General features: G+C 27.3%; 2 long non-coding RNA genes across 2 annotated transcripts in view; one reads left to right on the forward strand and one right to left on the reverse strand.

Annotated features, from left to right (window-relative positions):
- Window positions 1-22,222, reverse strand: part of LOC126551961 (uncharacterized) — a 43,555-nt gene extending 21,333 nt beyond the window's left edge. Inside the window, exon 1 of the long non-coding RNA XR_007605823.1 lies at window positions 22,184-22,222. This is a non-coding gene — a long non-coding RNA (uncharacterized LOC126551961). The remainder of the gene's footprint in view (window positions 1-22,183) is intronic.
- Window positions 1-23,321, forward strand: part of LOC126551960 (uncharacterized) — a 39,263-nt gene extending 15,942 nt beyond the window's left edge. The window contains exon 14 of the long non-coding RNA XR_007605818.1: window positions 23,278-23,321. This is a non-coding gene — a long non-coding RNA (uncharacterized LOC126551960). The remainder of the gene's footprint in view (window positions 1-23,277) is intronic.
- The last annotated feature ends 1,325 nt before the right edge of the window (window positions 23,322-24,646 follow it).

Genomic DNA, 24,646 nt, shown 5'->3' on the forward strand with positions numbered 1-24,646 from the left:
TTGCTATATCATAATTTTTACTATAATCATGTACCTATTAATCCTATGTAATTTTTGTTTATGTATTACTATATAACAACCTATTCATCTAAACAATTGAAACAATTGTCATTGAAATTAAAATATAATGGACAAGCGAATTAATATTATATCCTACTAAATATTATGTATTTATGTTTATATGAGCAGTTCAGCTGTTGGAAATACAGTTTTATATTGCTACTAATGTTATAATGATATTATTACGGGTGAGCAGGTTAGTGAAATGGTTCGAAAATTATATTTTTCAAAACTCATAATTTTGTGGAAATTATGTGTATTTTAGTGAAATGATTATCAATTTTTAAGTGTTAAATGTTAAATTATTTTACCAGTTGACCAGTTATAATATGTATTATTTTAAAGATTATTTTTCGGAAGTTGATTACCTTATCGGTAGGTACTTGCTTACGCTGAACAAAGACATAGTTTCCGTGTATTTGTAAGTTGTTTGATTTAGTATTTAGTATATTATATAATACACCATTTAGTATTTATATGCGTTATAAATATAACACAATAAGTAGCGAGCCTTGGTTTCTTTTGATTCTATTCCAGAAATTCCACAGATAATTATTTACAAATCGTTGGCTTTCTACTTATTGTACTGGTGTATAAAGAATTATATTTTATTAGAGTAATAAATGTGATCTATGATATAGCTGTTGTAGAGGGAATTTAATGCGTTGTTAAAAAATTCTTTGAATAGGCCTTGATCTATAGTACGTGGGTGCTCCATAAATATATATTAATATTTATGCTTATGTTTAATTTATTTAAATTTGCAGAACAGACTACAGACTGTACCTATGTTCATTATACTTGTTCAGTTTATATATTACTTTTAACATAAATATTTTAATGTCGATTCCATTATACCTATTGCAAAATTGCATGATATAATTTTATTATCATAATATGCATATTTATTTATATTTTATACAATATACGTGTCTTGCATATACCTATTAATGCTGTTAATTGTATAGTACATCATACTCAATATAAGTACATATTTTGATATCCTTTGAGAATTGAAAAAATATATGTAACTATATTGTGGTATGGCTACCTTAATTATAGAGAATCTTATAATATTATTATTTATTATCTAGCTAAATATAAATGTGTAGGTATACCTATTTACTGTAGGTACTTCTCGCGTAGGTACATGGTTCGGGTGTTAATTATTAAACTCTTGGAGGACATATATTCTAGTGTACGAACTGAAGAGGGCAATACTTAAATATTTGACCACAAACATAGTTAGACATAAAAGTACAATAGGTAATATAATTCAAAATTCATACTATTACTTGCGTGTTAGACGATTTGATCGTTTTACTAATTAAATGAAAATAAATCATCAGTTGAATTAATTTTAGATTAATTTTTTAAAAAAAAAATGTATAAATAGATATCTATATATTTCGGAAAATTTAATGTTATTGAATTTGTTAAAACTTAGTGTACAAAATGTGTATCAACAGTTTTAATACTTGCAAAGGCGGTTCGTAGTAGTTTAGCACAGGAGTACGATGAAAAAATTAAAAAACTATAATACATCATACAAAAAATTAAAGTGTTAAAATATTAACATAATATATTATTTATTTAGGATTAAGAGAAAAAAAAATTATAAAAAAAAAAATCTACACAAATAAATTTCAAATCCACCACGAAGCCCGATTTGTACGATAGGAATCGTAGCTCAATCTAAATCTAATTTTCATTTGATTACGCTTATATTTTATCTAAGTAGTAAGTTCCCTATATGTTCTCAGCAGATTTTCGCATTTTCATATGGAATATAGATCACCAGTTTCTACTTTTTTAAAAAAAATGCATTTGCGATTCACGATCACCATAGAGACATAGAGTACCGTGTTAATATTCCATAAATATATAGATTATGATATTATTGAATCTTTGAAATTGGCCAACATTACATCTGCGATTTTGTATTTACAGCGTAAAAAGTTCGAATTAAACTGTTGGATATCTACGTTTAATAAAAGGTTTTTTAAATTCAGTTTTAATGTAATTGATTATTAGGTACCTACTACCTTTAAACCCTATGGGCTATGAATGTACATCTATGTGACTATGTATATTTAAAAACATGTAAAAGTATTTTATTAAAAATTAAAATGTATAAATTAATTTATAACGCATCGAATGTTTTCTATTATTCCGTAGGCATAATAAGTAATAACTAACAGTTTACTGTAGAAAATAATTTGTATTTCTTACCAATTGAATGAGATTATTTAAAAATTTGGTTTCTAGCGATTGTCATGATAACTAATGCGATAATATTCATTACAAGATATTACTGGATTATTCGTTTAAAATATTTCAATTATTTTGATCGAGTGATCTCTCAATAATCGAATAATGGCAATATTTCAAACATTTCGAATGATTATTTCGAGTGATATCTCGATTATGAAAATTTCTCGATTACTAATCGTTCGATTATGCCCATCACTGCCACTGCCAATATTATTATATAACTGGGTTTTTCCTTTATTACTTGTTGGCCGTTTTGGTGCTGTAGACTGTAGCTGTATACCTACCATTGTTTCTTGTCGTAAATCGCAAACGGATAAACATTATGTGGCAATATTAATTGAATATTATTATTTATTTTAGGATTATTATTATATCACCGTTATTATTTATTATATTGATTACAAAATTGTATTATATTTATATGCGTACGTTGATTGCATCATCCGTAGATGGTTTTACCGTACGATCGTTACCGAATATCGACGTTATATTTTGTATCGTTGCATGTTTGCGAGTTGCGATAATATACGCCGGGACGACGAACGGTGACTGTACTTGGGTTTAATAATTTCGGTGTTCGCCGTTCGGCTTCGATCATTTCATTATTTGTCGTCAGATGTGTCAGAGTATTGTCTATTAGTATTATTCTTGTCTATAAGATTTCTGTCACCGACAATAATTATCAAAATACGTTATTCAGTTACTCTTGATAATCTTTTTTTATTTAATATTTAATATTTTTTAGATATTAAGTATATTAGGGAAACCGACTCGGTACCATCCTTATGTCGGCCGGGCATGAAATGTTTTAACATTTTACCGCCCTGTATGTCCGCACGCGCATGCGCGCGACGTATTTCATCAAATACGTAGTCGCTAGTCGCTCAATGTTATATCAGGTTACATAGGGACTACCTCGTTATTTATATTTTGTTCTTAATCATTCATGAATGATACTTTTTACCAGGTCAATGGAGTTGAAAACTTATTATAGGCTATAATTAATTTTGAAACGTCACCGAAGTGCGACAATACTACCAAGCCAAGTGTCTCCGTAGTAACGCAGACCGTAATGACGCGTTATCTTAACACCGCTCGTATGGCGCTTGATACCAAAGGTATCATTTTCGCTTAGTTTTTTTATTTTAAAATTATGTGGTGGCCGTGAGAACGGCCGTTTTAGGATATCGGGATTTCTCCCGTATCAATTAGTCATTATTTTTTCTCTTTCTTTTCTGGCTTCCATCCATTTTATTGTAGCAAAGTACATAATATTCAATTAATACGTCCATCGATGGATCTTCTGTATTTTTTTTGTCCTCCATGTCTGCAGGTAGTAACTATTGGTGATGAACTGTTGATCGTTCGTGTTTTGTTGCGTCTTATATACATTTCTCCAGTGAGAATCCGATGCGTTGATTGGCCAGTAGGATGGACCTATCAAATACTCGGATTCTTACAGGGAAAATGTATATAAGACGCAATGAAACACGAACGATCATCAGTCCATCACCATGGATCGCCCGGGCAAGTACGACGAGCAAAAAAAAGCGGCCGCGGAAGCAAGAAGAAATGCATGCAATGCCGGGAAAAGCAGTAGTTCCGGACTTAGCTCGGTGCGAGCGGTGGACACGGCAAAAGAAGAAGAAAAACGCCGACGAAACTTAGAGAAACGAGAAAACATTGAGAAATGGGTGAAGGATGTGAACAGATATTATTGAACACGTGCCGCCAGAAGACCGGCACACTTAAACGGCCGTTCTCACGGCCAACACAAATTTTATAACAAAAACTGAGCAAAAACGACACCGTTGGTACCAGGCGGCCACACGAACTGTGTTAAGATCACGCGTCATAACGGTCTACCTGAACCAATGAAAACCTCGGAAAGGTCGGCAGACGGTATAAATACCGGTACATCGGCCGGCCACGACACATTCAATCGTCGACCTCTCAGACGTTCGGACCTAACCACTCAAGGAAACACGGAGAATCACTACGGACTATACACGAAGACTGTCGCAACCGACGAAAACGATCAACTGAGCAAACAAGCGATCCATCGACGACCACCAACGTGAATAATAATGATACCGGGCGACAGAGCTAGTCAGTGTTCCCGTCGATATCACCGACCATCCCGCACCAGTGCGGTAGTCAGCGGCATAGGATGTGCTTGACCCGGCGAATATACACGTTTCAAACGTGTAATCAATACTGTCCTTTTTAGGACCCCCAGACTTAACTAAGACGTAACTATAGAAGTGTGGCCGTCTCGCACCTGGTGGCAAAATGCCTACAACACTTCTACATTATGTCTCTCCAAGCGAAATATAGTGAAAACCTGGGTTCAACGAAATTTTTTCGTTGAAAACGGCCACTACGCGCCGGATTACCACACTTCCAGATTTCTTGGACGAATGTCAGTTCAGTTATCGAATTAAGTAAAGACCAAATACGGCTTACCTTAACCGTGCGGCGCACTACTAAAACGGCCGTGCTCACGGCCAACACAAAATTTTATAACAAAAATCAAACGAAAATGATACCGTTGGTATCAGCCGACCATACGAACTGAGTTGAGATCCACTATATAAATACAATATAAAAATATGTTTATTTTATTCCATATCGATTTATAGAGTACCAGTAGCAAGCGATATGAACTGCTGGTAAAAATGAGCTGTCTAATCATATATTCACTGTTATTTTTACACGATTGTAATATGTATAATTTAATAAAAAAATAATTATAAATCTATTTCAATTTATTGATATTAAATAAAACTTACTAATTAATTATACAAATAGTGTTGTGGCAATATATGAAATCTAATTATCATGCATAATAATGCTGATCGAACGGAGGTGCATATTATGTACATTTTTAATAAAATTGTTAACTTAAATACAACAACATTATCAAAAAAGTCTGTACATAGTATTTAGCTGTACATGAAATTAATAAATTACATACGAATTGTGTTATAAAATATATACATGTCTAATATTACTTGGGTATTTAATTAATCAACATAATAGGAACGCATTGAATTTCAAAATTATATAGGTATAAAACACAATTATCATTTGTTACGAATGTGTCCATTACGTGTTTAGTAGATAATAACAGTATCGAATATCATCGTGAACTTTTGCTGACTGTGATCCTAGGTAAAATCGATGGACGATGATTAAATTTTTAAGTTACTTATTCTATGCAACTACGATTCATAAAATCGTGCATTACCTATAATTTAATAAATATCAATATTATTACTAACATATATTATATATAAAAAAAAAAACAATAATTAATAGATTATACTGTTTTGATTCAACATAAATATTTTTATTTTACAAGTATTGTAAAATGTGTGTATCATAATTGTCATTGTAACATTAGAAACATTCGATGCGTTAAAATTTAATTTAAACATTTTCGATTATTTTCACAATCGAGGTAATATGTCGATTTGCTCATCAATCTGGACACCATTCTAGATAATTTTTATTCAAAAGAATTATATACGTTTCGAGACCAAGAATTCATTGTTTTCAAAACAAACGAGATAGGTATCATTCGATTATTATATAATGTATTTTATTTCAATAAAATCGAAATATCTTGATTATTATATCATATTAATACGTATAATTTAATAAAAAAAAAAACTATTACAATTTATTGATTTTATGTTAAACATATACCAATTTATTATGCAAATAGTGTTTTGGCAAAGTTTGAAATCTAATTCCCATGCATAATAATGCTGATCGAACGGAGGTGCATATTATGTAAATTTTTAATAAAATTGTTAACTTAAATACAACAGCATTATCAAAAAAGTATGTACTATTATTTATTTGTACATACATGTCTAATATTACTTAGGTATCTAATTTATAAACATAATAGGAACGCGTTTAATTTCAAAATTATATAGGTATTAAAATTATAACACACAATTTTCATTTGTTACGAATGTGTCCATTACGTGTTCAGTAGATGATAACAGTACCGAATATTATCGTGAATATTTTTGGACTGTGAACCTAGGTAAAATCGATGGACGATGATTAAATTTTTAAGTTACTTATTCTATGCAACTACGATTCATAAAAACGTGCATTACCTATATAATAAATATCAATATTATTAATAACATATATCATAATTTAAAAAATAAATAATTAATAGATTATACTATTTTGATTCATTATAAATACATTCTTTTACAACATTTCAAATTTTACTTTCTTACAATTTCAAAATAATAAATAATTCAACATCTTAACATATTTTTACAGTAATCGTAACCTAATCTAGTACCAAAATATCATAATCGAGAAAATAATATAATTATAGAAAATGTAAATAAAAAGTACAATACCTCAATACCACCATATACAATAAGTATTTTAAAAAATACTAAAAAAGTTAATAGGTACATGTTATGGAGAATACTCGATTCATATAATACATATAGATTATAGGTATTACGTATAAAATTGAATAAAAAGAAAAACAACTTAATCTATAATAATTCAACAATTTATTTGCAAGACTTACAAATAATAAAATATTTTAAAATTTGATGATAATATATATATTATATATATATTTTTTTTTATTGATCTTTTAAGATTACACAACACCTGCATGTGTTTTCTCCGTCTTACAAACTCGTATAACATGGCAAATTAATTACGCTCAGTACATCACGTTTACTTTCGTCAGTTTAAAAATTATAAAAAAACGATAACATTATCGTTACGTACTCCTGGTATTATTACACGGCTTTATTATGGATAAATATTTACGCTAATGCAACGCCGCAGCTTGTGCGACATTGTGAATCTCAAATAAAAATACCGGTTACCCGTGTAAAATGTAGATTTAATAATAGGAGTAATAACATCTCAACGGTCCGGCGTCCAGAATCTTATGATGTGCGATGTATTTTGTCGCTCAAATCGGACGGAAACGACGTGTTTAATTTTGTATTTATTATATCATTATAATATTATATTCAGGTACCTTACAATACTGTCTAATGCCAATAAGCCAAGGACGCCCGCAGAAATTTTGCTCAGGAGGGACAAAAGAATTGCAAGTATTTAAATACTTATGGGAAGATTTACCGCTACATCTTTCATCTACTCATACTATGTAATAGTATCATTAATTTTTTTTAAAAAACCTATTCAAGTTAATATAACTTTACACATTAAATTAGTATCAATATTTATAAGAAAAAACATAATAAAGTTAAAACAAAAAAAAAAACTTTATTTGATTTAATTTACATATTACTTCATATTTTATTATTTTATTCAAAAAGTAAAAACAATCTCATTTTGTTTGAAGCAAATAAATTAATAAAATTATCAATATATCAATTTGTTGATTAAAAAATGTTTAAGAATTTTTTTTTAAGAACTAAATCCATATTTACAAGTCTTGACAATATTTTTAGTTATTTTAACTTAAAAATTGGTTACTTTGTAAATTGTAAATTTATAATCTTGTATGCTTTCTAAGTATTGTAATATATATTTTTATACGTCATATTATAATACATTGTTAATGAGTGACACCGTTGGATATGATGGTATAGAATACCGTGTGTAAAGGAAAAGTTTACAATAATAACAGTACTACAGCGTTATTATATAAATAGGAACCTAATAATGATTATATCTTTTTATCCAAATTATATTTAGAACAATTAAAAGTTAAAATTAACAAAGATTTAGCCGGTTACTTAAAAACCAATATGATAGAAAATAAATTTGCTTGCAAGGTTGCTATATATATATACATATATAAAATATATTAAAATATCATTTATTACAGCTATCACATAACAAATGACTTTAAGCTAATATAAATGTTTTTCCCTGCAGCGTAAGCGTTCTAGAAAATATTATAAATATTAAATTATTAAATTACTTAGCTTTAATATCTCTATACATATCATAATTATTGATTCTAGCTCATTTTATTATTGCCATTATAAATATAATACGTTATACTAAAGCTGGTCAAGTTAACTATTTTTTTTAACTCGTTAAGTTAAGTTAATTTGGAAAAATGTAAGTTAAGTTTTAAGTTAAAAATTACTTTTCTTTTTTATGTAACTTCTTAAAGCTACAAGTTCGTTGGAAAAAATAAGTAACTTTTTTTTTCATATAAAACTTATAATTACGCCATTTACACTAATTAGTGTTAAAGATTTATAAATAACATAATATTATAATGTAGGTGTTTATATCTTAAAAAAAATGTATTTTGCTGTAGGTACTTATAAATTATGAAATCCGACAAAAAAATTAAATTAGTTAATAGTAAATACGATGGGTCACTCCCTCACTCAGAGCAAAATTATTCTTATCATTTCCATGAAAGAATTTAAAATATAACAAACTACAAATTTTAATTAAAACTGACAGTTTACAAACGTATAATATAAGATATTGGGCTTGGATAATACTTGTTTTTCTTTTCTAAATAATAATTACAGGCATGGCACTAATCTTATATCTGGAGTTCTACACATACCTACATTATTCTGTGAACAAGAAATAATATAAAATATTATTCTTTATTTCTCATAAGTCGATTCATATATTTTAACATTTTGTAAGTTCCATTAACTATTAGCATTGTTTAAATATACAATTACTATAATATTATAGTATATTTAATCAATAATATAGATTAGGTTAGGTATCTTTTTGTATTTAAACACGATATTTAAAAATCCAGACATAATGCAGAACACTTCGACAATCTATAATGATTAGAATACTCAATACTTACATTGTAATCTATAGCAGAATAATTTTTCTTTAACATAATAATTATTGTTATTATTATTATTTTTTTTTATAATCACGAAATGCAATAATAAATCTTGAAGGATCATCCAAAGAGAAAAAATAACTTAACGTGACTATAAAATAAATCAACGCATTAAATGAGATGTTATTTTAAAAAAAGAAGTAACTCGTTAATGCTCATTACCTATTATTATTTTTAAAAAATTAATTTAAATTACATTTTATCATTGAGAAAGTATTATAGTTAAAATATTACATTTTGAACCTTTTAAATATTAAATAAATACTAGAATTATAATATTTAAAATGTTATTTAGTATTAAAGGCTTTGCAATATTGATGTTATGAAATTGCTATGTGGGATATTTAATTTTTCATTTTAAACAATTCTATGAATTTAATCGAGATCTCTCGATAATGGCAATATCTTGATTTTTAATATTTCAAATGATTACTTCCAATGATATCTCGATTATGAAAATGCCTCCATTACTAATTAATCGACTGTGCCCAACACTAGTTTTCGTTGAAATCAAATTTTTAAATATTTTATAATTTGTAAGTCTTGTAAATAAATTGTTGAACTATTATAGATTAAGTTGTTTTTCTTTTTATTCAATTTTATACGTAATACCTATAATCTATATGTATTATATGAATCGAGTATTCTCCATAACATGTACCTATTAACTTTTTTAGTATTTTTTAAAATACTACTTAATGTATATGGTGGTATTGAGGTATTGTACTTTTTATTTACATTTTCTAAAATTATAATATTTTCTCGATTATGATATTTTGGTACTAGATTAGGTTACGATTACTGTAAAAATCTATTAAGATGTTGAATTATTTATTATTTTGAAATTGTAAGAAAGTAAAATTTGAAATGTTGTAAAAGAATGTATTTATAATGAATCAAAATAGTATAATCTATTAATTATTTATTTTTTTAAAATTATGATATATATTATTAATAATATTGATATTTATTATATTATAGGTAATGCACGTTTTTATGAATCATAGTTGCATAGAATAAGTAACTTAAAAATTTAATCATCGTCCATCGATTTTACCTAGGTTCACAGTCCAAAAATATTCACGATAATATTCGGTACTGTTATCATCTACTGAACACGTAATGGACACATTCGTAACAAATGAAAATTGTGTGTTATAATTTTAATACCTATATAATTTTGAAATTATACGCGTTCCTATTATGTTGATTAATTAAATACCCAAGTAATATTAGACATGTATATATTTTATAACACAATTCGTATGTAATTTATTAATTTCATGTACAGCTAAATACTATGTACAGACTTTTTTGATAATGTTGTTGTATTTAAGTTAACAATTTTATTAAAAATGTACATAATATGCACCTCCGTTCGATCAGCATTATTATGCATGGTAATTAGATTTCATATATTGCCACAACACTATTTGTATAATTAATTAGTAAGTTTAATTTAATATCAATAAATTGAAATAGATTTATAATTATTTTTTTATTAAATTATACATATTACAATCGTGTAAAAATAACAGTGAATATATGACTAGACAGCTCATTTTTACCAGCAGTTCATATCGCTTGCTACTGGTACTCTATAAATCGATATGGAATAAAATAAACATATTTTTATATTGTATTTATATAGTGGATAGCGCGTAAACGCGTCATCTCAACTCAGTTCGTATGGTCGGCTGATACCAACGGTATCATTTTCGTTTGATTTTTGTTATAAAATTTTGTGTTGGCCGTGAGAACGGCCGTTTTAGTAGTGCGCCGCACGGTTAAGGTAAGCCGTATTTGGTCTTTACTTAATTCGATAATTGAACTGACATTCGGCCAAGAAATCTGGAAGTGTGGTAATCCGGCGCCTAGTGGCCGTTTTCAACGAAAAAATTTCGTTGAACCCAGGTTTTCACTATATTTCGCTTGGAGAGACATAATGTAGAAGTGTTGTAGGCATTTTGCCACCAGGTGCGAGACGGCCACACTTCTATAGTTTCGTTTGGCCGCAAAATAATGGTTATGTTAAACCGGGCGCGTTCGTCGGTGTTCCGTAGTTTCAAACTTCACAAGTCCAAGTCTGGCGGTCCTAAAAAGGACAGTATTGATTACACGTTTGAAACGTGTATATTCGCCGGGTCAAGCACATCCTATGCCGCTGACTACCGCGCTGGTGCGGGATGGTCGGTGATATCGACGGGAGCACTGACTAGCTCTGTCGCCCGGTATCATTATTATTCACGTTGGTGGTCGTCGATGGATCGCTTGTTTGCTCAGTTGATCGTTTTCGTCGGTTGCGACAGTCTTCGTGTATAGTCCGTAGTGGTTCTCCGTGTTTCCTTGAGTGGTTAGGTCCGAACGTCTGAGAGGTCGACGATTGAATGTGTCGTGGCCGGCCGATGTACCGGTATTTATACCCGTCTGCCGACCTTTCCGAGGTTTTCATTGGTTCAGGTAGACCGTTATGACGCGTGATCTTAACACAGTTCGTGTGGCCGCCTGGTACCAACGGTGTCGTTTTTGCTGCTCAGTTTTTGTTATAAAATTTTGTGTTGGCCGTGAGAACGGCCGTTTTAAGTGTGCCGGTCTTCTGGCGGCACGTGTTCAATAATATCTGTTCACATCCTTCACCCATTTCTCAATGTTTTCTCGTTTCTCTAAGTTTCGTCGGCGTTTTTTCTTCTTCTTTTGCCGTGTCCACCGCTCGCACCGAGCTAAGTCCGGAATTACTGCTTTTCCGGCATTGCATGCATTTCTTTCTTGCTTCCGCCGCGGCCGCTTTTTTTTGCTCGTCGTACTTGCCCGGGCGATCCATGGTGATGGACTGATGATCGTTCGTGTTTCATTGAGTCTTATATACATTTTCCCTGTAAGAATCCGAGTATTTGATAGGCCCATCCTACTGGCCAATCAACGCATCGGATTCTCACTGGAGAAATGTATATAAGACGCAACAAAACAAACGATCAACAGTTCATCACCAATAGTTGCTACCTGCAGACATGGAGGACAAAAAAATACAGAAGATCCATCGATGGACGTATTAATTGAATATTATGTACTTTGCTACATAATAAAATGGATGGAAGCCAGAAAAAGAAAAAGAAAAAATAATGACTAATTGATACGGGAGAAATCCCGATATCCTAAAACGGCCGTTCTCACGGCCACCACATAATTTTAAAATAAAAGAACTAAGCGAAAATGATACCTTTGGTATCAAGCGCCATACGAGCGGTGTTGAGATAACGCGTCATTACGGTCTGCGTTACTACGGAGACACTTGGCTTGGTAGTATTGTCGCACTTCGGTGACGTTTCAAAATTAATTATAGCCTATAATAAGTTTTCAATTCCATTGACCTGGTAAAAAGTATCATTCATGAATGATTAAGAACAAAATATAAATAACGAGGTAGTCCCTATGTAACCTGATATAACATTGAGCGACTAGCGACTACGTATTTGATGAAATACGTCGCGCGCATGCGCGTGCGGACATACAAGTCACTGCCGACATGTCGATGACTTATCGGTAGTGGCGTAATGACGCGGGCGATTTGGGTGTCGTATCCTATTATGACATTTTAAATTTCAAACACTCATAAAAACATTTTTCTGAATCCAGTAGAGTTTTTTTTACAAATATTTGAAGAAAATTTTATGGAGAATCTTGTACCAAATTTTCAAAACTTAGTTATAAAAGAAAAAATTTTTACGATTTTCCAACCATAGAATTACTTGCAAATCTTTGAAATTTTGATATATTTCGTATAAATTCGAACTTTAAGCGCTCATAAAAAAAAAATTGTGACTAACGATTTCGGATTTTTTTTTTATCAGTTTAAGAACAACTTATAAGAAACCTTGTATTAAATTTTCAAGATTTTCTGGTCAGCCAAAAAATTTTTATTGTTATTTAAAAAAAAAAAACTTAGAAGAATTGAAAATTTCAATTGTCTATAAATAATTCAAAAAAATTCAACAATCTTTGAAAATTTAACTGTGTATGGGAAACACTAATATAAACATTAAGTGGAAATTTCAAGTATTTATATCGATTAGGTTTTTGAGTTATAGCAATATAAAAAATTCGATATGACGAAAACTTGTTTTGCGTAAAAATTCCCGTTTTTCCGTTATTATTTTTTTGTTTTTCTCGATGTTTTTGAAAACTGTTGGAAAATGTTTACTTTTTACCTCTAAAATGCACCAAGGATATTCACTTTTCCATCGGTGAAACCACCCCCGAAGTTTGAAATTGAAGCATTATTTCGACTAGTTATGCTGTAACACACAACAAAAAAAAAACATACATCATTGTAAAATCTTACATTCATCACTCCGTTCAGAATCTAAAAAATGTATACAAGTAATAGATAATAAATGTAAAATAAATAATTTTTTTTAAATATTCAGAAATTATAAGATTAGCAACGTGCTAAAAAAAACGTTCGCAAGCCTTCGTTTTTCATCTAAAAAACAAATTCTTTGATAAGTTTAATTCGTTCGCAATCGTGTTGTACCCATAAAAACATGTATTTTTAAAAATAACAAAATTTTAAAATAAATCCAATGATATTTTTTTTACTAGATTGTAATCAAGTATAGTAATTTGTAGAAATGTTTTAAAGTTTTGACTTTGATCATTTTATATTAGCTTACAATTTATGATAATTATAATATTCAATTTATAAATGTACAAATTTAATTGTGAATAAATCTCCAAGAATTCTTGAGAATTAATAATTGATAAAATAAAATATTTTTTATAAGTTAAATTAAGTTAATTTGTGTATTAAATAATACTGTAAATGTTCTTTATTATCTACGTGGCTACGTATAATATAACCTAAGTTAGTTTAATTTAAATCTAGAATTAAATTAAAACTATTTAATTCAAATGACGGACAACAATGTTTATATTTAGCTGGATAATACATAATAATATTATAATATTCTCTATAATTAAGGTAGCCATACCACAATATAGTTACACATATTTTTTCAATTCTCAAAGGATATCTAAATATGTACTTATATTGAGTGCGATGTACTATACATTAACAGTATTAATACACGCAAGACATGCATATTGTATAAAATATAAATAATATGCATATATAATAAAATAATATCATGCAATTTTGCAATAGGTATAATGGAATCGACATTAAAATATTTATGTTAAAAGTAATATATAAACTGTACAAGTATAATGAACATAGGTACAGTCTGTAGTCTGTTCTGCAAATTTAAATAAATTGCACGCAAGCATAGATATATTTATGGAGTACTTATGTACCATAGATCTATTCTAAGAATTTTTGTCATCAACGCATTAAATTCCCTCTACACCTTACGTTTTACACCTCTATCATTTAATCATTGATCACATTTATAACTCTAATAAAATATAATTCTTTATTTGCCTGTACAATAAGTAAAAAGCCGACGATTTGTAAAATAATTATCGGTGGAATTACTGGAATTGAATCGAAAGAAACTAAGGCCCGCTACTTATTGTGTTATATGTATTTATAACGCATATAAATACTAAATGGTGTATTACATAATATACTTTATATACTTTATTATAAATATACTTATTTTCGTGTTATCATAGTGCTTAAAATGTCCGCAACAAAACATACAATTTATGATGAAAATAGAACTGTTAACACCCATGAGAGAATGACCACTTATTTATTATTAACAAAATGTGATGCTAATTAAAATGCCTCGCTAGATTTTAATTTTCAAAAAATTGGCCCTCTACTTTAAATATCCCATCTCTGCAATGAGTAATGTATTATTTTATTTTATTTTGTAGGTATTTTGAATTTAGAAAAATTTTGATTATTTTGCTTGGATATGGATAATTTTATTTAATGTTGTAATAGTTGAATAATATACTGACGTGGTATTATTATCCATTATAAAATAACATGTTTTCTGAACCTTCGCTCGAGCCGTTTCTCATTCGGGCTGGTAAGTATACAGCAGTAAGGATTTGTGTGAAGATTTTTTTTTCTTGCCGATAGAATTAATATCCCCCCAAAGATCATTAAATTATAGATTCTGAGTATAGCGGTAAGTGCATTGATTTTTCAATGATATGGGTTTTTTTTTTTTTTATATAAATACTTACACAAAAATCTTTAATGTAATACACCTATATACATTTTTATATACTAGCTGAATTACACGACTTTGCCCGTGTGAATTTTTGTGTTTTTCACATTCAGGAATATGGGTTCATAGATAAAAATAATAATACTGTAGCACTATGTACCGTTGTCTCGATAATATTATGTCGATGCTTTTACCTCGAACGATTCCGTCGTCGCCCGACGGTTGTGTGCGTCGCGTAGTCGTGTGGCCTTACACACTATGACAAACACACACATTTATAATAATATATTATATATTATATACTAGCTGAATTCCCCGAATTCGCTTGTGTGTATTTTTGTGTTTTTCATATTTAGGAGTATTGGTCTACGCTCCATGCACAAGATTTACTTTTATCGATTAACTTCTCGGAACAATTCATATCTACACGACGGACAAAAAGGATGGTTTTCTTGAAACCCACTGGCCGCCGTACAACCGACGCCCGTGTCGTGCAGCACAATTCGTATTAGCAGTGAATAATAATTATTACTTATTTAAACCATAAATAATGATGTATATTACGTTATTTTGTTTTAACATTATTTGCGGTAACTTAAAACTTTTACATATTATACGGGTATTTTATTATCTTGAATTTTATTATACATAATTAAATTTTTAATTTATTTTAAGATATTATTTATTTATACTATAAATCTATTTTATCAGTTTTACAGTATTTATAGAAATATGGTATAATATTTTATACTTATAACATAAAAAATGCAATATTTTCGGAAAAATTATATCAACCTACTGTACTATTTTAAGTAAAATAAACTACTTATGAAGAAATTATACAAATAAATAAAACTTTGTATTGACATTTAGACTAATAGACCATTTCAATTCAGAATCATTTTTCACTTTCAACGGTGAGCTATTCAATGAAAATGTAACAGACACATAATAGTGACACACTTAACAACCTAATGTACAGCAGGGCGGTGCCCAGTTGCTTACTTTTTAACAGACACTCTACAAACTTAATAAAATAATAGAATTTAATTAATATATAATTATAATAGGTTTTAAGTTTGAGGACCTGGTTGCATTTTCTATTTCTTTGTTGTTATATAAAAAAAAAACAGTATGCATATTTTTTTAATAAATTTGGTTGAGTCCTAACACCACAGAATTAATTATAAATGCATAGAATGCTAAATAATAGAAAAAAAATCAGTCAAGTCGTATCAGAGTAGTATAGTTATTGATTACAGTAAAAATTTTCTATAACAGACCCTCTATTAGACAGATTAATCCGTATAATGGAAAATGTCAATAGCCTCGATTCAAATAATATATTATAACTCTATCTCCCTATAACAAAAAATTCTTTATAACAGAAAAAGTTGTTGGGCACAAGTGATTCTGTTACAGAGAGGTTTTAATGTATAATATTGTAGAAAATAACATACCTATAATTATTACTTTTTTTTACATCAGTAATTTCTTGGTGAGAGAATGTTAACAAATTATTTTATTTTAAACATTCGTTTTATTCATTATGTTAACTACACGAAAACAAAAAATGAGAATAACAGCAGTAAAAATAAAATGCTGATAGTTATACAATGAAATATGGCTTTAAATTCTTTAGTTACTTCTTATTGAATATAATAAAATAAGCGAAAGTACTTATACAAAATTAAAAATTAGTGGTAATGAAAAAAATGATAAAAAAAAAAAAAAATTGTTGCAGTACATGTAATGCGGAGTCAAGATAATTATGCAATATCTTATATTAATGTAGATTAATAAAAAACAATAAATCAAATTCATATGAAAAAAAATTTGAAATACTGAGCAAGTCTTTAAATATTGCTTTTACGCAACAATGCGTTTAATACCTTTTAAACATAACAAAAACATTAATTTTAAATATGAAACTAATAGGAATACAAATATAACAAGTTTCAGTTTTAATTAAAAAAGAAAACAAAGATAAGTTAACAAAAATATATATATGGACATAACACTTTTGGAGTCAACTTCACTGAATTTAATGCATCTTTAAAATTGTCCAATTTTTTTATAGTATAAGCACCGTTTGAAATTCCGTTGTTTTAATTCATTGTTCATCTATAAATAAAACATTTAAAATAACTTATTATTATTTTTATACTGTATTTATTTATTATTATGTATTAAATAGTATAATAATAACATTAAAATTTATTTTGAAAATAATTTTTAATGTAGAATTATAGTAATGGATTTATATTTAAAAAAAGGATAAAACAAAATTTAATAATATTATTTAAATCTGTGTTTGTTACACTAAAATATAATATCTAATTTTATTCTGGTTATTTATTATAGTTTATATTTTAAATATAAAAATAATTAAGTACATTCTTGTTATACGAGAATACAGTGTTTTGTTAAACATCAATTCTGCTATCTAATAATACTAAATTTGACCACTTTCTTATTATCAGAAACTACCTCAATTTTATTTATATTAACAAATCATATTTAATTTTTAGTGAATATTTTTAACATGTATTATGAATGGCTACATTAAAAAAAAAAAAAAAAAAATGAAATAAAGAAAAGATTTAAGTACATAGTATTTATTCATAGCAAACTTCATAAGCTATAAATGGTTGAATAACAATAATAATAATATTAATACAATGAATAATATTGTTGTCATTGATGAACGGCAACAACATGAATAAAATTGGTAGTTTTACAAATAAAATGTTAAATTTAAGAACAAGTTACAATAATAAATTTATTATAAAAATTAAATGTTTTTTTAATATGATTCATTAGTAATTATTTTATTTGGGTGTGTAAAATAACAAATTCCTAATTTTTATTCAGTCTTAGATAGAGACCAATTGTCAATATTATTATTACTTAACTAATAAAAAAATAGTTAAAAAATAAAAAAACAGATAAAAACAACATGTAATTAACATCAACATTTGGCTGATACTGAAAAATAGTCTATTTTTAACTATCAAATAAATATTATATAAATGAAACACAATATTACAAAAACTAATAATATAGATAATGATAGGTAAATGTAAATTTCAATGCTGGTACGCAACTCATAAATATCTTAAATTTTAAATATATTGTACTAGTTGCGATAATAAGTAGTCTTGTATAACAAGAAAGTACCAATAATAATATTTTAAAGATAAAGCATATAATTCTTTTGAATCTCATAATAACCCAAAAATTTACTTATAAATAGGTATTATTTGTTGTATATAATAACTATGTATAATCTCCTTTATTCAAATTAAAAAAAAAGAAAGCCATTTCTAAGTAAATAATGTTTTTTTGTTAAAAAATAAGTAATTTATATGTACCTGAATTTTCTAGACTTCCAATGATTAAGCAAGCTTTAACAAACTTTCGATGAAATTTATGCTTCAAAAGTTGACTAGGAGTTTGACATCCTCCAAATGATTTTGTTGTTTTCGGTATTGATAGTTTTAACAATTATCGATGAAAATCCCTATCATTGAGACCATTGAGTAAATCTTCTTCAGAAAACTCTTCTGTTTCAGGAACATTGTGACTAGCTTTTTTTTCCTTGTTATAGATTGTGCCTTTTCTAGTCACATTTTCATTGAGATTTACTTCAACTTTTATTTTCAAATGGCATTAAAATACTTCTCCAGGTCTTTGGAATACCATTTGTTTCTATACATGAATGAAATAAATTAAGTGGAGATCCTTCAGTAATTGAACCAATTAGATGGTATAATCCTTTATCTGTTTTGATAATATTTTTTGTTTTTCAGCTACCAAAACACCAGCTTTATGAACTTTCTTCAACTCCATGTTTTGATCTCTTGCTAATAAAGTACCTTTAAACATAAAATAAAAAATATATTATTTATGAGAGGGAAAATAAAGAACATTAAATATTAACATTTTTATTTTATATTTCTTTAATTTTCTTACATGTATCTACCAAAATTTTGAAAATATATGATAAGTTATTTTAACTACCTATTGCAATATATATATTTTTTTTTCCATAAAATATAGTAAAACCAATAAATATCAATACTATGTCTAGAGGGTAGTGCTAACTGTGTGGTTATGAAAAATCTCAAATATTTCATTAGGTTGTTACACATTTTGAAATTAGTAATATATAATAACTAATATTTTATGAATTGGTTAATAGTGTTATGGATTTTACACACAACACAAAATAAATGTGTGCACTAATTTAATACTAAAATAATTAATATATGTCCTATAAAATTGGTAGTAAAATTTTTAAGTATAGCTACAAATTGTTAATCTAAAACTGGTCATACTAAGAATGACTCCCTGTGTGTTGTCGAGACAGTGACCCGTGTCACATCAAAAACCCTTATTCAGCGGTTCCCACGGTAGCAGCGTCTTACAACACACTCTGCATTATGATTATAATGAAATACTTCTATATATATATATTAACATATATAAATAGATAAATATAAAAAATCAAATATGTAATATTCAAGGGTTCTTAACAATAGTTGTCAATTTAATAATAGTTTAAGTAAGCAACAGTGCCGTAACAATAGGGGACAAAAAGTATGCATTGAGTTCACTGTCCAGGTTTTGTGTTTAAATAAGAGTAGGAAAAATTAATTAATTAAGTAATTATATATAAAAAAAAAAAAAAATGGAAAGTAATCTTTCCATTATAGATTGATATTATTTTACCATAATGATATGATAGGACATAAAATTTAAAAAGACAATTATAAAAATTCAAAAATTTACATTTTGTATTGAAAATGATTTTTTATCTCTTTATGATGAAATTCTTACTACTTATATTATATATATTTTAAGTCTCCTAGTAACTGTCATTATGACTGAAAGCTCATTTTCTTTGAAACTATCTTTGAAATTCAATTTCTCAAGAAAGATTAACTAGTAAAGTATACTTAATACTGAAAACTCAAGGACAAAATATGAAATTGATCTTAAAAAATTAATAAATGACTTTGCAAATATGATAATATGTAGGAAGAAAAACATTTTAAAATAAAATCAATTATATTAAATTTTTTTTTGATAGTTTCATTTATGTGTTGTTATTTTAATTTAATATTAGGTATATTAAAATTGAGAAATATGAACATATCTATTATATATTGTTTAATAAATTATTTATTTTAATTAACTTGATTACTTGAGAAGTGTTTAAAAATATGATGATTGATGAACTTAAAATTACCAACATTATTACTTCTATACTGTTTCAAAAAATGTTAAAATTAGTGCCATACATTTTGTCTTACATTAGGGCCTATCAATGGATTGTTGCTGCCCTAGTTAAAAGTATTAAATGCATGTAAATAAACCATTATATTTTTTTTACGATTCAATTTTATTTTTATTCTTTAGCTTTCTTTCAATATCAGTTATAAGTTATAACAGATGTTTAGAATTTAAAAGCAAATTATAAACATTTTTAAATTTTTAAATTTATATTATTAAATATTATTTTATATGTATTACCTATAGGTTAAGCTAATAAGTATTTTTTTATTTAAATTTAAATGATATTTAGAAAGAGAATATTTTAATGTGATCGGTTTAATAACTGGCGTTCTTAGAATAGTAAATGAGTCTAGACGGTGTCTTTAATAATAATAATATTATTATTATTAATTTAATTTTACATTATTTCCTTTATTAATATTATAAATTAATATATATTACCTCTATACATTTATTTTATACAAATTAAATTAAAAATGTATACTTCGTAAATCGGGTATACAAACACAAAGTACCTACACATCGACACAAACGTAATTATGACCACATGGTATAGCCACAAAATGTATTTATTTAGTATATTATATTATATATTTTAAAAATATTAAATGCCACCTCTTAAAAACTCCGCCCTATGTCGCATGCCCTTGAGCTGTGCCGATTAGGCGCCACCACTATTGCGTGTGAGGATCTAAACGCGCGTGTCAACTAACGGTCCAAAAGAATCAACAGTATTAAATTTCGCGAAGCTACGGGCGGAAATAGAATCTTGCGTCGTTGTCGCGATCGACGAGCGTGTATGTGAACGTTGTATAAGAAACTCGCATATCTTAATATGCGCGATTAACCTGTGAACTTAGCACAACAACGAATAGCCTACTCAAAGATTGAATTTCAAAATTCAAATGAAAACGGTAAACATTAAACAGTAAACAACCAACAGGTTCAAGGTATCTCTTATCTCCAAGCACGGTTAACCAAGGAGGCACGGCGCCAGTATAATGTAAAAGTCGTGTACTGTAAGTTGATAACATGCATTTGATTATACCACGATTTTTTTTTTCTTAAATCATGGATTATACATAGATAATATTTTAACACAGATTTTAATGCCGATTAACAGTGTTCACTGTTTTGACTTAAAACTAATATATTACTGGTAAATGTTTATTAAACCGAATCGGAGAAAAACGCGTACAGCGAAATAAGAAAATGATTATTACATTTAGAATCTATTTCCAAATTATTTTACGACATATTTTAACAACATATTATTATTTAGTATCTATTCAGTTGCTCTGAACACGATATACTCTGACGTTAACGCTCTCGCGTATTAAATTTGCAATCCGTAATCCGTATATTATCAGTTCAGTTTAAAAAATATAATATAATATGTGCCGGAGTGTCAGTGTTAATATTAAAAAACTACGGAATGTGATGCGAGGGACAGTGATTTGAAATGATAACAGGTCGACAAAACGTAACTCACATAACAATATTCTTATAAAAGTATATGATATAGGCAGGTACAACCAACCTTGCTTGTGCACGGCACACGGTTTGACAAAGTCGCGAACTTCGTGGAACTATTTATGTACTATCGGCAACCCTATTGTTGGGCACTTATATAGGGTTCGAGATTATTTTGTTTTCCGAGCGAGCGAGGCACGCGCGGTTCTTGGTAAATAACGTGTACCGTGTGACAAAATTTCTCGTATGATTAACACAATCTTTTAAACACAAATAGCATTGCGAATAAATATACGAATATAGTTATTGCTGTCGCACGTTAATGATTAATTTTACCTGCATACGTAAAGGACCGAACGCGTGTCCGCAACACGTTCACTTCTACATTAATTTATTTCTTAAGTTGAACAAAAACTAATAATAATTAAAAATATTTTCTTATATCTATCAGTATCTAAATAACCAAAAATACAAGGGTGGTACAAAGTTCTTCGAAATTTGTTCATTTATCGATTATAAAAAATATTATAAACGTTCATTTAGTACTAGAATCTTGCCGAAATTCCTCAAAATTACGAAAATTAACTAATTAGTGAGAAATATCGTATTATATACCTATTTATATAAAATATTCTTGTGTATCAAAAGATTGCTCATTTTCACCTATAACCAGAGAAAAAAATTTATTGAAAAGTTAAATTAATTTTTTATGACCATTTTTATAGTTTAAATTTTGACAATAATAGATATTCAACAGTATAATAATTAATAACTGTTCACTATTTAATAAAAATATAATACGCATTTTCTACCAATTAAAGTACAACACATTTAATATACATGTCATTAGTATAAGCTATTAATTTATAAAAAATATAACATAACAAACTCAGTTATATGTATATATATGAGATTTTAAATAATCGTATAACATAATTGTTATTTATAATTATTTGAAAGTTTATTGCTACAATGTTTGTTTTGCTAGTAAAACACTAAGTATTTATCTCATGCATAAGAAATAAGTACAATAAAAATAAAAATATGAATGGAAAAAATATTAAATTGAATAATATATTATTTGTATTAAAAATTTTTTTATTATTGCTATATCATAGATTATACTTTAACCATGTACTAATCCCATGTAATTTTTGTTAGGTATTACTATATTACAGAATATTCATCGGAACCTATTGAATCAATGCATTAAATTCAAAACTATAGAAGGGGAAAAGTTTTAGTCCCTTCTTTAACATTATCTTTGTATAGTATGTTAAATTTGAAATTCCTTATCAATTATGAAATTACATGTAAGTAGTATTAACAATTTTTATTTTTCTAATAAAAAACAAAGTATTCATTAAACACATTTTAAATACATGTCATTAGCATAAGCTATAAATTTATAAAAAATATAACATAGCAACTCATTATGTGTATATATATGAGATTTTAAATAATCGTATAACATAATTGGTGGTTATAATTATTTGAAAGTTTATGGCTACAATTTTTGTTTTGCTAGTAAACATAAGTATTTATCTCATGCATAAGAATAAGTACAATAAAATAAAATATGAATGGAAAAAAAATAGTAAATTGAATAATATATTATTTGTATTAAGAATTGTTTTATTATTGCTATATCATAGATTATACTTAACCATGTACTAATCCTATGTAATTTTGTTTAGGTATTACTATATTACACAATACTCATCTAGACCAATGGATCAAATGCATTAAATTCAAAACTAATGGAAGGGAAAAGGTTTTAGTCCCTACTTAAAATATCTTGTATGAGTATGTTAAAAATTGAAATTCATCAGTTATATAAATACATGTAAGAATATAAACAACAAGAAAACGATTTCTTATTTTTCTAATAAAAAAAAAGTATTCATAACACATTTTAAATACAATGTCATTAACATAAGCTATAAATTTATAAAAAATTAAAATAACAAACTCAGTTTATATGTATATATATGAGATTTTAAATAATCGTATCACATAATTGGTGTTTATAATTATTTGAAAGTTTATGGTTACAATTTTGTTTTGCTAGTAAACCTAATATTTAATCTCATGCATAAGAATAAGTACAATAAAAATAAATATGAATGGAAAAATATTAATTGAATAATATATTATTTTATTAGAATTGTTTATTATTGCTATATCATAGATTATACTTTAACCATGTACTAACCTATGTAATTTTTGTTTAGGTATTACTATATTACCAATACTCATCTAGACCATTGAATCAATGCATTAAATTCAAACTAATGGAAGGGGAAAAGGTTTTAGTCCCTACTTAAAATTATCTTTGTATGAGTATGTTAAAAATTGAAATTCATCAGTTATATAAATTACATGTAAAGTATATAACATTCTTATTTTTCTAATAAAAAAAAAGTATTCATTAAACACATTTTAAATACATGTCATTAACATAAGCTATAAATTTATAAAAATATAACATAACAAACTCAGTTATATGTATATATATGAGATTTTAATA

This window comes from Aphis gossypii, chromosome X (genome assembly GCF_020184175.1).
Source record: "Aphis gossypii isolate Hap1 chromosome X, ASM2018417v2, whole genome shotgun sequence".
NCBI classification, from domain to species: Eukaryota; Metazoa; Arthropoda; class Insecta; order Hemiptera; family Aphididae; genus Aphis; species Aphis gossypii.